General features: G+C 35.7%; 1 protein-coding gene across 2 annotated transcripts in view; it reads left to right on the forward strand.

Moving 5' to 3' along the window:
• Positions 1-4,188: 4,188 nt before the first annotated feature.
• Positions 4,189-13,367, forward strand: part of LOC118742356 (cyclin-dependent kinase 6) — a 124,736-nt gene continuing 115,557 nt past the window's right edge. Inside the window, exon 1 of one of the 2 annotated variants that reach the window (XM_036474366.1) lies at positions 4,189-4,596. The gene's annotated coding sequence lies outside the window, so the exon portion shown is untranslated. The remainder of the gene's footprint in view (positions 4,597-13,367) is intronic. The other variant, XM_036474367.1, reaches the window with a different exon arrangement.

The raw sequence follows: 13,367 nt of genomic DNA on the forward strand, positions 1-13,367 counted from the left end.
GAGTACCCGGATCGAGGTACTTAAGCGGGTTCCTTTAAGTACCCAACCCGCCTAAGTACCTCAAAAAGGTGACATTTTTCGTGAGGTACTTAAGCGGGTTTTACTGTATTCGCAATGTTTTACATGCTAAAATTGTGTTAATTTTGTATTAAAATATGGCTTATATTTTAGCAAACCACATTTAAATCCAAGAATGAAACAGTGTATCGCGAACTCCTTAACCCTTTCAATACCATGGGGGTCATGCATCCCAAGGGAGATTAAAAAAATCGATTTGAATAAGATAATGTCCCATTGGTAGTTATAAGTATTTTCTTTTCATAATCAGCTATTTTAGGTTCGTTTAATGAACGCGTAATTTTTTATAGGAATTAATTGGCATCAACCACCGTTGAATTTACAAGTGTTTTTATTTTGTGTAAAAATATAAGTGTTTTATCAAGAGAATACACAACAATATGTTCAAATATATCGTCGCTGGAATAAAGAAACAGTGTAAATGCCACATACAGTATTATTCGATAATCGTCCTTTAGTCTATTAGAAAAATCTTTAGTTTCTTAAATATCTTTTTAGATCACGAACTTTTTCGCGAAAAACGAAATTTTATAACAAGAGTGTAGGTATTACAATAGTTTACATATAGTGTATGGTGCACTTGGACTAGTATTAAGAAAATCCCAAAGAAATTCTTGTAATATTAAAATAACGTTAGAGTATTTTACTTCATTTTCATTCATTGCTGCTAACTTTCACAGACAGCTTCAAAATGTGAACACATTATACAAGTAATTTTTAGCGAAAAAAAACCGACTTCAATTCTCATATAAATATATATATATATTTCATGATCCAATGATCGGATCTAAACTAGATTAGTATGGGACCACCTCTGAGACAGTACCTTTCCGGTGCAAAAATCGAAATCGGTTGACGTGGTCCAAAGTTATGCGGTAACATGCATGAAAAAAAAGAAATATTCCGACGATCTGATAACCTCCTCCTTATTTTGAAGTCGGTTAAAAATAGTGTAATATCGACATACATCAATTACTTTTTCTTAGTTTGCAACCAATATAAAATAGTGTACATGCAATGATTTCATATAAAAATGTTCAAAGATAAAATAGTGTATAAGCAGATGCTTTCAGAAAAATGGGCTCAAATGGTATTTCTAAGTAAACATGGTGCGGCATTTTTTTTGTGAATTAACAGCTAAGGAATCAATAAAACGTATGGTGTATTTAAAATATGAATATTTTGAATAAGAAGCGCACAATTAAAGTTTAGATTTGGTCGCTTGGTTTATAAAAAAACTTCTAATTAGTTTTTCTCAAAACTATATTTTTCTTGTTACACTACTTCATTATTCCAGCGACGATATGCTTATAGGTTCGTTCGCGTAGCTGTTAATTGTTCATGTTTAACCAAAACTTACAAGTTTTTGCGTTCGCGTACGCAAAAAACTTGCAAAGTAGGGGAAATTGAGAGAGCAAAGTGACATTTCATTTTGAGGGGAAGCTGCTGGTTTCTGCTGGAAAAATTTTTGCCAACAGCAATTTGCCAACAGGAAAACAGCTGATCAAAAACAGCTGGTTGGCATTTACGCAAATCACAAAATTTAATTTGATGGTTTGGAAGTTAAAAATTACAAAATGCGACTAATTAAACTTGTAAGAAGTAAGTAGTTATTTGTTTAATCAATAAACTGTGCCAGGATACTACTTTGTAATAAGTTTTCGTACGTTTTAAATTTTACACTTTTGAATGTAAACAAAAATTATATCAGCTGTTCGTCTAACTTGCAAGTTTCTGCAAATTTTCTGTTCGCGTACTATTTTGGATATTTCACTCTTGTGAGCGAACAGATGACATTTCGCCGGAATTTGGCAGTTGGTTGGTTTCTGTTGGAGATTTTAAACGAACGCACCTTATATGTGTGTTTTCCAAAATAGGGATAATATATCCCATTGTATGGGTTAAGCCGTATAAACGGGATATATTATCCCAATGGTATGGTTTAGGCAATATTAGCGGGATATATTATCCCAGTGGTGTACATTTAAAGTTTTGTTTTTTTTTAATTTTTTTAACATCTGTTATAAATGCAAATATTTTTTGTCAGGAAAATATTCACACAAAATACCAGCTAAACGAATTCGTGGTTCCATTTGCTGAACAGTTCATTGCGCAAGGTGGAGCTCTCACAAAAGTCAAAAGAATACCTACAACAAACGGTCCTAGGTCTCAAAAGCACACACAAAATTGTATGTGGGGATCATATGCCCATAAAAGAAGACCGACGCATATACATTAGACTGCATCACTCCCCATGTACTGTTTTTCCATTGGAATTGTATTCCATTATATTTGAAGACCTGAAAGCACCTCCAAAAATGGAGTTTTTATGAATAAAAATAGTTTCTTAAAGATGTTTAAAAAAAAAAAAATGCCCTCAAATGACAAAACGGTTTAAGCTTAAAAAATTTACATAAAAATATTTTAAAAAAATAAAAAAAAAATTCAACGGAATGAAATTTTTGATGTTGTTTTTTAGTTTTTTTTCAAAGATTTGTATAAGGAAAACTTGAATAACTGAACCTAAACTCTTCCGATTTAGACTTGTGAGGTATCATTGCAAAGGTATTTTCTCACCCTTTTTATTTCTTTGCTAATAAGATCATTCAAACGATGAAAGATAAAGGTAGGACGAACGAACATCATTCAAAGTTGAATTAAGATGTGTTGATATTTGAAAAAAAGAAATTGGGACACAAATGACTATTTTTGCACATAAATAAAAATAGTGGGAAAATCCCTTTCTACCCAGATCTCATAGGTCTAAATCAGAATTGTTTTGGCCCAGTTGTTTAGGTTTTTCGTAAATCAATCTTTGAAAAGGTAAAAAAAAACAGCAAAAATATCTCATTATTGCGATTAGTTGAAAAGATTTTTAAATATTTTTATGCAGATTTTTTTAAGCCTAATCTGTTTTGTCATCTGAGGGGACTTTTTTCAAAAAGTTCTTTAAGAAACTATTTTTATTCGTAAAACATTCCATTTGGAGGTATTTTTAAATCGGTCCAGCTCGCTTAAATCTTAATATTTTTGCGAAATATTTTGGTGGACGTCTTAAAATATAATCCATTTTGTAATCCCGGCGGAAAAACCGCAACATTTTTTGGTGATGCAATCTAATATAGATACACATACATATGTTCAATGTGCAGAGTCATTCATTTTTGAATGCATTGGCAAATTTTATAAACAAAATATCAGACTTAGAATTAAAACTTATCTTTCATTATTTTCAAATAAATATGACCGATGGGATATTTAGTCCCAAATAATGTTATGTAAACAGCCCAATGGGACATATAATCCCAGGAGAGTTTTTTATTAATTTTGTTTTTTGCCTTGTTGGATATTATATCTACCCGAAAATAACTGAAAAGTACGCTGTTTATAGTGCGGCAGTGAAAGGGTTAATACGAATTTCTATTCTAGAAGGTATGCAGTTCTATAGCCCATTAAATTTTAATATAGTAATGTGCGAATTTCAAATGCCTAAAAATTCGCGTTGATTTTTGAGAAATTTTTTGTTGACAGTCCTTCGGATTTTTTTTTCATATTAAAAATTCTGAGAATGAACGTCATAAAACCAAATGAAAATTCGTCCGATTGCACTTTCTTTCTTTCTTAAATCTAAAACTTAATTTTTTGGAGTCCGTGCACTGAATAACATCAATTTTGTCGTTGATTTTAAATATCTATGCTTTTACGTCTGCACAAAGCTTTTTAGTATAGACACAAACCCCTTGAGCTATGTGGAGAGTTTTCCCGTAAGCACAGATGTGCTTAATAGATGTCAGAATAGAGTGGTAAGTTCGTAGAGATCTTCAGTTGACATTCAACAAAACATTTGGGGCAGCCCGTGTTGTCTGCAGTCTCTACGTGTGTATGCAGAGAACTTATAAACGAAATAAACTCCAACAGAACTGCTGCTATGTAATAGCAACTATGTATGCAACAGTTTTCCCCGCAGGTTAAAGTGGTTACTTATTTATTTCGTCAGTCGGGTCGGGTATTTGCTGTCCGCATCTGCAGATGTCCACGATTGTTTAAATTTCCCCCTACCTGAGAATGTTGTATGAACATAGTGTAAAATGTGGGGAAAAGTGTTTCCATCTTAACCGCATTGATCGCTCACTTTCTTGTATGCGCTCTTAACAGTTCTCTGGCAGCGTGATCAGCCATACAACACATTTTCGCGTCACAATTGTAGGCAAAGGCATTTGAGCAAAGTGTTGGACTGAGTGAGTCGGTTTTAGATACCCGTCTTTACGTTGTTTGAAATTATGGCGGATATCAGCGTGCTGAGTGTAATATTTTTCGCTTGAGTATTTTTCGGCGTGTTCATCGGACTGTTTTAGTGTAAGAGCCTAGACGTGCGTGTTTACAGACGCGATAAATTCACTGGCGATAAAAATTGGGGGAAAGTGTTTACCAAAATTTAAATCATCTCGAAAAGCATTAAAACTGATTTAAGAAAACAAAAACGTTAAAATTTTTATCAAATAAAAGTTCGCTAGTCAGGTAACGGAAAATCTTCCGGGCAAGCGTATAGTGAATTTACATACATATGAATGAATGTATGTACATTGTATCTACTACATACATATGTGCATGATGTGCATAGATACATATGTGCATTGCAGAGTAGCAAAATCGAAGACTTCGCAGTCGAAGAACTACGCATGTCGAAGTTGTTATTAACCGCAGTAAATTTTTCAGCGGTCTGCTGTGTTGGAATAACGTATATGCGTGTGTTTGTAGCTGAATTGTATATACATATGTAAATAAATATGTGTGAATGTATATAAAAGTATAAATACATATATAAGTACTGCATATGTGTTTACATATGTATATATGTACAGTATACATATATACGATCATGCATACGTATGTTGAGTAACATGAGGGCGACGACGACTGCGGCTGCGGTTGCGATGATGTCTACGACGCTGCGCTGTTAAGTGATGTGAATGGTGTTGTTTACGTCAGTTTACTCCGTGGTGAGCCTCCATTCCGGTGCCACTTGTCACGAACACGGTCACCGAGGAGGTGAATAAGCGAAATTTCCTTCTGCCCCAATCGAATCATATACACACTGCTCGGTGCATTTGCTCTTGCGTACACAACATTATCAAATACTTTCGGTTAATTGCTCGTGCTTAAAAATATTGTGTACTATGGCGGTGTGGTCCATATTACTTTTGCTCATTTTAAATGTACTTACATACAGAAAGGCGAATTCAAACAGTTTAAAATCAGACACATATCTAAAGAACCAAGACCAAAGAAACATCAATTGAAAGACGCAACTGCTCTACGTTCACAGGCGATCATTCTCTTCAATGTTATTCTACTTCCCCATGTGCTCTTTTTGAAATGCATGCATTCATATACATATGTATGTGTGTACATATGAATACGTACGTATGAATATATGTGCCTACATGTATATATACTATGTTTGTATAATATTTGGAGATGTTTAGTATGTATGCATGTATGTACATATGTATGTCTAACTATGCTCTATCGATCGTTCTCAGCTGTACGAATGTATTTCATACATCAGACTGCACAGCAGCATTTGCTTGTTGGCCTTTCTATTCTGCCTCTGCTATCAGCAAAGACTGCCATCGCAGTGAAACAGTAACATTCTAGCAGTGTTTTGGTGGTTTAGCAGCGCTCTTTCGTCTATCGGGCGTGTAACAAGTGTTTATGTGTACTTCCTATGCATATGCGTAGAACAAGCAAATGATTCAACAAAACGTGAAAACGAAAAAAGAAAACAAACGTGGAATTGTTATCGATAAATTTGCTACGTAATCCTTGTAATCGTTATTAAATCCGTATATGTATATATGTATAACAAACAGCGGTGTGTGTAATTGTGTCTATAGATGAGAAAAAATATACCTATATACAAACATAGATGTTTATATGCATGCATATGTATACATTAGGGTAGCCAACTCATTTTTGAGAATTTCCCGATTTCGACAATGAAATTCCCCGATTTTGCCAGAAATTTCGTAGATATCTGCTTGTTTACAAAAAAATATTGAATGTATTTTGACATATTGCTGGTCTTTCTGTTCATCTTATTTTTAAAATTAAGACATCTACGTATGTATTTATAAACCAAACCAAACGTTTATAAAGTTAGTTAACAAATATAATATTTAGATACATACATAGATACATACATACATACAGTGGTCGAGCAAATTTTATTCGCACAAGTTTTCACAATTATTTATTTTTTGTTATTTAATTTGAGTTTATTTTTTATAAAAATATGGTTCATTCTTTAACAAAACCTGTAAAAATCCAAGTTTCATACTTTGCGCAATATTAAAAAAAATAATAATCAACAAAATGGTAGAAATAGAAATGTCAAGAGACAATTTGTAAATAGGTTCTCTATTCGTTACTGACTTAAATATTTAATAACTTAGGGTTGCATAAATAATACTTTTAGTTGCAGTTGCACTTCTTACCCAACTTTTTTAACTCATTATGAATTAAGTGAAGCATAAAAGAAAAAACTTAGTTAACACCTAATACCGCAGAAAAAGCAGTTAATCCACCGATTCCCCACAAAAAACGGTCCGTTCCCCGATTCCTCACGTAAACTTAAATTCCCCACAAATCGGAGGAATTCCCCACGAGTGGGCTCCCCCGGTATCCAATTTTTAAATTATTAATATTTAATGTTTATTGTTAATTAGTTTTGAGTATATGAAGAATTTTCTTTAGTAAAATTTTGTCGTAAGCGTCATTTGTCCACAATTTGGCAGCCACTTTGTATGAAATACTACAAAATGTGATCAAAATTTCTACTAAATTAACGACACTTGTTATTCAATATCTCGGAAACTAAAGGGGATATCCAAAAATGGAGATCGCGATTTTTAAGATATTGATTAGTTTAATATGACTTCATCACTAATAAATTTTTACTAAATTATCGAAAGAATTGTCAATATCTCGGAAACTAAAGGAGATATCTAAAAACTGATAACATCAATCGAAAGACCTTATTTCAAAATATATAACTGCATCTATAACTTACGCTTACGACAATCTTTTACCCAGGCGACGATATGCACATGCTTTAGGTATGCATGTGTAAAATGTTTGTACTACGCTCGGTGCGCGGAGTTTTACTGATCTGATATATATACATACATATGTATATATGTATGTATTTACAATTATGTACCAACAAACTGTGTATTGTTATGTGCCCGCGTTTATTTTTTATTACTTATTTACATACGTATCGGTTTTACCTACACATCCAAATGAACATACATACATATCTATAAGTATATGCACGTATGTACATATGTATGTAAATATAAGCATTGTCTATGTTTGAAATGAGGTCACTGTCCTCCCGCGACTGCACAGCATATCTGCACTGAGCTGCCGCAGCCTCAGTCACCGGCCAGCAACATTGCTGCCCCATATGTGGTGTAGTAAGAATAACTAGCAGCAGCACTGACACTTCTCGGCTAGCACCGTCACCGTAACCGACCGGTATTAGCGGCGGAAAAGTTTGCACCATCAACAATACGTTCACTCCATACACCACATTCGTTGCTGGAGTTCTCAAAGCCATAGTTTTTTTTTAAAGATAGCACGCAATCATGATCGCTCTGTTTACTACTTTTCTGTGGTTTCGTTGCTTTGCCTTGCGTTGTTCTGACCAGGGTTGCCACCTACGAAAAAACACTTACCATCCACTTCAAATAAACCTACCAAATCTGGAGAAAATCTACCAAAAACTTTTTTTGGTTACCTATTAATAAATTGTTTATTAAGGATCTTTCTACTTGACTAATGATGTGGTATTTTAGATCATATTAAAGTCGTCTTCTCGGTTTTCTTTAACCAAAAGCGAAAGTGATGAAACTAAATAATAATAATAAATTGGCGCTTACACATATGTTAGTGTTTGGCCGAGCTTCTCCTCCGATTTGTGGCGTGCGCCTTGATGTTGTCACACAAAGCGGAGGGACCTACAGTTTTACGCCGACTCCGAACGGCGATTGTATTTTTATGAGAAGCTGTTTTTCATGGCATAAATACACTCGGAGGTTTGCCATTGGCTGCCGAGGGACGACCGCTGTTAAGAGGAAACCTTTTTTCTATATTTTTTGCCATGTTGCTTTGACCAGGGTTTGAACCCAGGTGCTGCGGAGTGGAAGCGCGCACTGCTTACCACTACACCACAGCGGTCGACCTACACCACAGCGGCCGACATGAAACTAAAAGCAACAACGAAACTTCATAATTTAAAAAAAACTTCAATTGAAGTTATTATAGACAAATACAGTGACTCAAAAATCGCTATGTATTTTTTTAATATTCATAATGTTTTTCAAGTAAATTTTATTTTATTTTTTTTTCATATAAGAATATTGTTTGCGCTTTCACCAAACCCATAAAAATCAAGGATTCAACCTATTTAAAACGTATAGACAAATTCAAAAACATTTCGTCAAAATTTTGAACTTTTTATCCTGAATTTTTAGAACAATTTTGGACATGGTGTTTTATATCGAACAATCATAGCGTGTAATTACACATGTACCTGACCATATTTTCTTTTTATTTAAAAAAAAAAAAAACCAATTAAAATGTTTAAGCAATCAAAAGCTCCTCAGGATTCCAGTAAGACGAGTTTTGAATAGAGTACGATATGTTCGCCTTTTATCGAAAGCATTCGAAAATTAATTCAGTAAAATGGACTACACTTTTTAGATAAATTCAAAAACATTTCGTCTAAAATTTGAACTTTTTACCCTGAATTTTTAGAACAATTGTGGGCATGGTGTTTTATAGCGAACAATCATAGCGTGTAATTAAATATGTACCTGACCATTTTTTCTTTTTATTAAACAAAAATCATTTAAAATGTTTAAGCAATCAAAAGCTCCTCAGGATTCCAGGAAGACGGGTTTTGAATAGAGCACGATATGTTCGCCTTTTATCGAAAGCATTCGAAATTTAATTCAATAAAATGGACTACACTTTTGGAAAGACATTTGTAATATAAAGATAACTACGAAAAATAAAGCGGGGAACTAACACTATATGTTTTTCAATTTTTCTACCAATTTTGGTAATAATTTACCACAGTGGTAACCCTGGTCCTGACTGTTATTTATGTACGTATGTAGATATATGTATGTAAGTACATATGTATGATTATTTCTCGTTCTAATTACATTTCGGGTTTTTCTGATATCTATAGTTCCTAATGCTTCGAATATCTAAGAAAGTAACGGGTGATTTTTTAAGAGCTTGATAACTTTTTTTTTAAAAAAAACGCATAAAATTTGCAAAATCTCATCGGTTCTTTATTTGAAACGTTAGATTGGTCCATGACATTTACTTTTTGAAGATAATTTCATTTAAATGTTGACCGCGGCTGCGTCTTAGGTGGTCCATTCGGAAAGTCCAATTTTGGGCAACTTTTTCGAGCATTTCGGCCGGAATAGCCCGAATTTCTTCGGAAATGTTGTCTTCCAAAGCTGGAATAGTTGCTGGCTTATTTCTGTAGACTTTAGACTTGACGTAGCCCCACAAAAAATAGTCTAAAGGCGTCAAATCGCATGATCTTGGTGGCCAACTTACCGGTCCATTTCTTGAGATGAATTGTTCTCCGAAGTTTTCCCTCAAAATGGCCATAGAATCGCGAGCTGTGTGGCATGTAGCGCCATCTTGTTGAAACCACATGTCAACCAAGTTCAGTTCTTCCATTTTTGGCAACAAAAAGTTTGTTAGCATCGAACGATAGCGATCGCCATTCACCGTAACGTTGCGTCCAACAGCATCTTTGAAAAAATACGGTCCAATGATTCCACCAGCGTACAAACCACACCAAACAGTGCATTTTTCGGGATGCATGGGCAGTTCTTGAACGGCTTCTGGTTGCTCTTCACTCCAAATGCGGCAATTTTGCTTATTTACGAAGCCATTCAACCAGAAATGAGCCTCATCGCTGAACAAAATTTGTCGATAAAAAAGCGGATTTTCTGCCAACTTTTCTAGGGCCCATTCACTGAAAATTCGACGTTGTGGCAGATCGTTCGGCTTCAGTTCTTGCACGAGCTGTATTTTATACGGTTTTACACCAAGATCTTTGCGTAAAATCTTCCATGTGGTCGAATAACACAAACCCAATTGCTGCGAACGGCGACGAATCGACATTTCACGGTCTTCAGCAACACTCTCAGAAACAGACGCAATATTCTCTTCTGTACGCACTGTACGCATTCGTGTGGTTGGTTTAATGTCCAATAAAGTAAACTGAGTGCGAAACTTGGTCACAATCGCATTAATTGTTTGCTCACTTGGTCGATTATGTAGACCATAAATCGGACGTAAAGCGCGAAACACATTTCGAACCGAACACTGATTTTGGTAATAAAATTCAATGATTTGCAAGCGTTGCTCGTTAGTAAGTCTATTCATGATGAAATGTCAAAGCATACTGAGCATCTTTCTCTTTGACACCATGTCTGAAATCCCACGTGATCTGTCAAATACTAATGCATGAAAATCCTAACCTCAAAAAAATCACCCGTTACATACATACTATGCATTCAAACATACATTTTTGTTGCTTATCATGAACTACATACATACAAACAGCTTAGGTCGACCAGCTACACAGGGTGACATTGATTGTTTTTCAAGAAAATGTTTATAGAAAATTATGTTATAATGTATTTATGTATGTGGTGCTTAAATGTAGGGAGCAAATTTTTACATCAGATTTCCTTAGCCTCAACCTCTACGTCGATGCTACTCTAGTCGTAGATATCACTTATAAATTTTGGTCCCAATTGGAGACGGTTCAAAAGTGTCGCACAGTTCAGATTACCCTATGACGACGTCTTAACCGACTTCAATCGGGACTAAAATTTATATGTGATATCTTCGACTTCAGTAGTATTGATTTTGTGCATTAAATGAAAAAAACATATTTTAATTTTTTGAGTCCTTAGAGGCATCTGACATTTGACCCCTTTGCGACACGCCTTAATCGACTCCATTCGGGACCAAAATGTATATGTGATATCCTCATTATGTAGTATCGATTTTAGGTATTAATTGAAAAAAAATTAATTTACATTTTTTGAGTCTCCATAGAGGAATCTCAACTTTGCCCCCTGTGCGGCACGCCTTAACCGTCTCCTATTGGGACCAAAAATTTATATGTGATATCTATGACAGTGGTTTTACCGATTGAAGTGGTGAGACAGGAAAAAATCGTTCATTTGATTTTAAGGACCACCCTGATGTACATACATACATACTAAACTATGTACCAGGGCATATTGACATATGGTCAGGGACCAGCACGTCAGGCACCTGAGGCACAGACATCAGCAAAGGCAGCGCGCGTACTCATTCTCCCCGCGCGTAACCATCACTAGGCCGCAATCAATCAAGCTGTTGCAGTTTAATTGCATAGAGAAGGCATAAAATCTCAGTCGCGGCGATCCAGCAGACCAAACTCCACTCCGGCTCGAGCCTCCAGAGTGACGACGAGTTCAACGTTCTCCGCTGGAGGCCATCAGGTCGGGTGATACGGAGCTAAACATCGTCGATGTGTACATACCACCATCAGTTTCACAGCTGGATAGCACATCAATATAAAATATATGTGCGCTATTAGAAGGTGGGAACCAGGTATTGCTAGGTGACTTCATTGCGCACCAAGAACTCGGGGCAATGATCAGCGTGGTACAATGCTTGCTGAGTAAATTTACGGCTCCGCGTTCTGAACTGTGAACGACGCCAGATACAGTATATTTTGCTTAGCTGCCCATCCTTCTTTGCACGAAAAACTTATGCGCTTAACCGAAGAAAAGCACTTAAGCGAATTTTCTTTACTACTTCAATGAGGACGCTATCCGAATCCCAATGAAACCAAATAATGGAGGAGCACTTACCACGTAGAAATTACTGGAAGCGAAATTTTTTCCGAATGGTATCTAATTATCTATATAACTACATAAAATGATAGCCATTATCGTTGTTCTGCGAGATGAGCAAAATAAATAAAAGCTTGTAAAATTAGTGAAGAGTCAGTTCAGGTAAACATAATACCTTCCTTGTTGCACATTTTTTAAGGCAGGTATAGCTAATGTGCAGGTATGTTGAATGCATCTATTGGAGAAGTTTCCTTTTAAATGTTAAAAATAATGCCACTGATGCGCATTTTAGGGTAGGTATCTTAAATGTGCACTTAAGCATAAAGGCAGCAAAGCAGAATATACTGTATAACAATAGCCAACGGTGATCTGATAAATTGCATTGGCTGGCAACCAGTGCTCACGCGCGCATCACACCACCTTACCATAGTAGTCGCGAGAGACAAACCGAGGGATTTTATTACACCCGAGAACCGCACGTTCTTCAATACACGAAAGGCAAACTGGGACGGTTTCACGGATCATCAACGCACCAGCCGCTCGTTTCATACTAGCCGGAAGGATTGCCAAAATCCGCCCAGGCTTCCCACTGAAGCGGCGGGACTCGTATGGTCAATGAACACAAGCGGAAAACATGGAATGAGCAATCTGACAAAGCGTAATGACAATGTCCCTCTTACTTTCGTCACCACCACAGCGTCGGATCCCCGGTCGTGGGGGCGCTTCTTCAGCCGGCAATTTATTGCACATTGCCGCAGTGCTGCGTAAGCACACAAACTCGTACAGACCTATCTCCCTCCTATCTCCAGTGGCAAAAACCAAGGAAGCACTACTCCTCCCCCAGCCTGACGAAACATCTGAAGCTAGCCGAGCATGGATTCCGGAAAATGCTCAGCACGACCATAGCATCGGTATCGATACTCTAAAAGTATCATTGAAAAAGTATCGATACTACTCAGCATCGGACTCATTAAAATACGTTTTTTGGGATACTAAAATTATTTTGTTCTTCAATCGTATATCTTTGTTCTTCATATCGTTATTTCCTGAAATTAAAACAATAGACATTTAAAATATTTGATTTTTATTTCATTGCATAACTTACTTCCACGTTAGAAGTAATTTAAACGTTAAATGTACATACATAAATACACACATATTTACTTTCACGAATTTTAAATTTTATTAAGAATTTTTGGAAACTTTGTGGGTATGCATTTTTGTAGCCTATTTAATTTTGTTTAATATTGTGCAAGTTTTAATTAAAAGTCAACGGTAGTAGGCTACACGGAAAGTTGAATAGGTTACAAAACTGCATACCCTAAAAGTTTCTAA

This window comes from Rhagoletis pomonella, unplaced genomic scaffold (assembly GCF_013731165.1).
Source record: "Rhagoletis pomonella isolate Grant_MI unplaced genomic scaffold, Rhpom_1.0 Rhpom_scaffold_00007, whole genome shotgun sequence".
NCBI lineage: Eukaryota > Metazoa > Arthropoda > Insecta > Diptera > Tephritidae > Rhagoletis > Rhagoletis pomonella.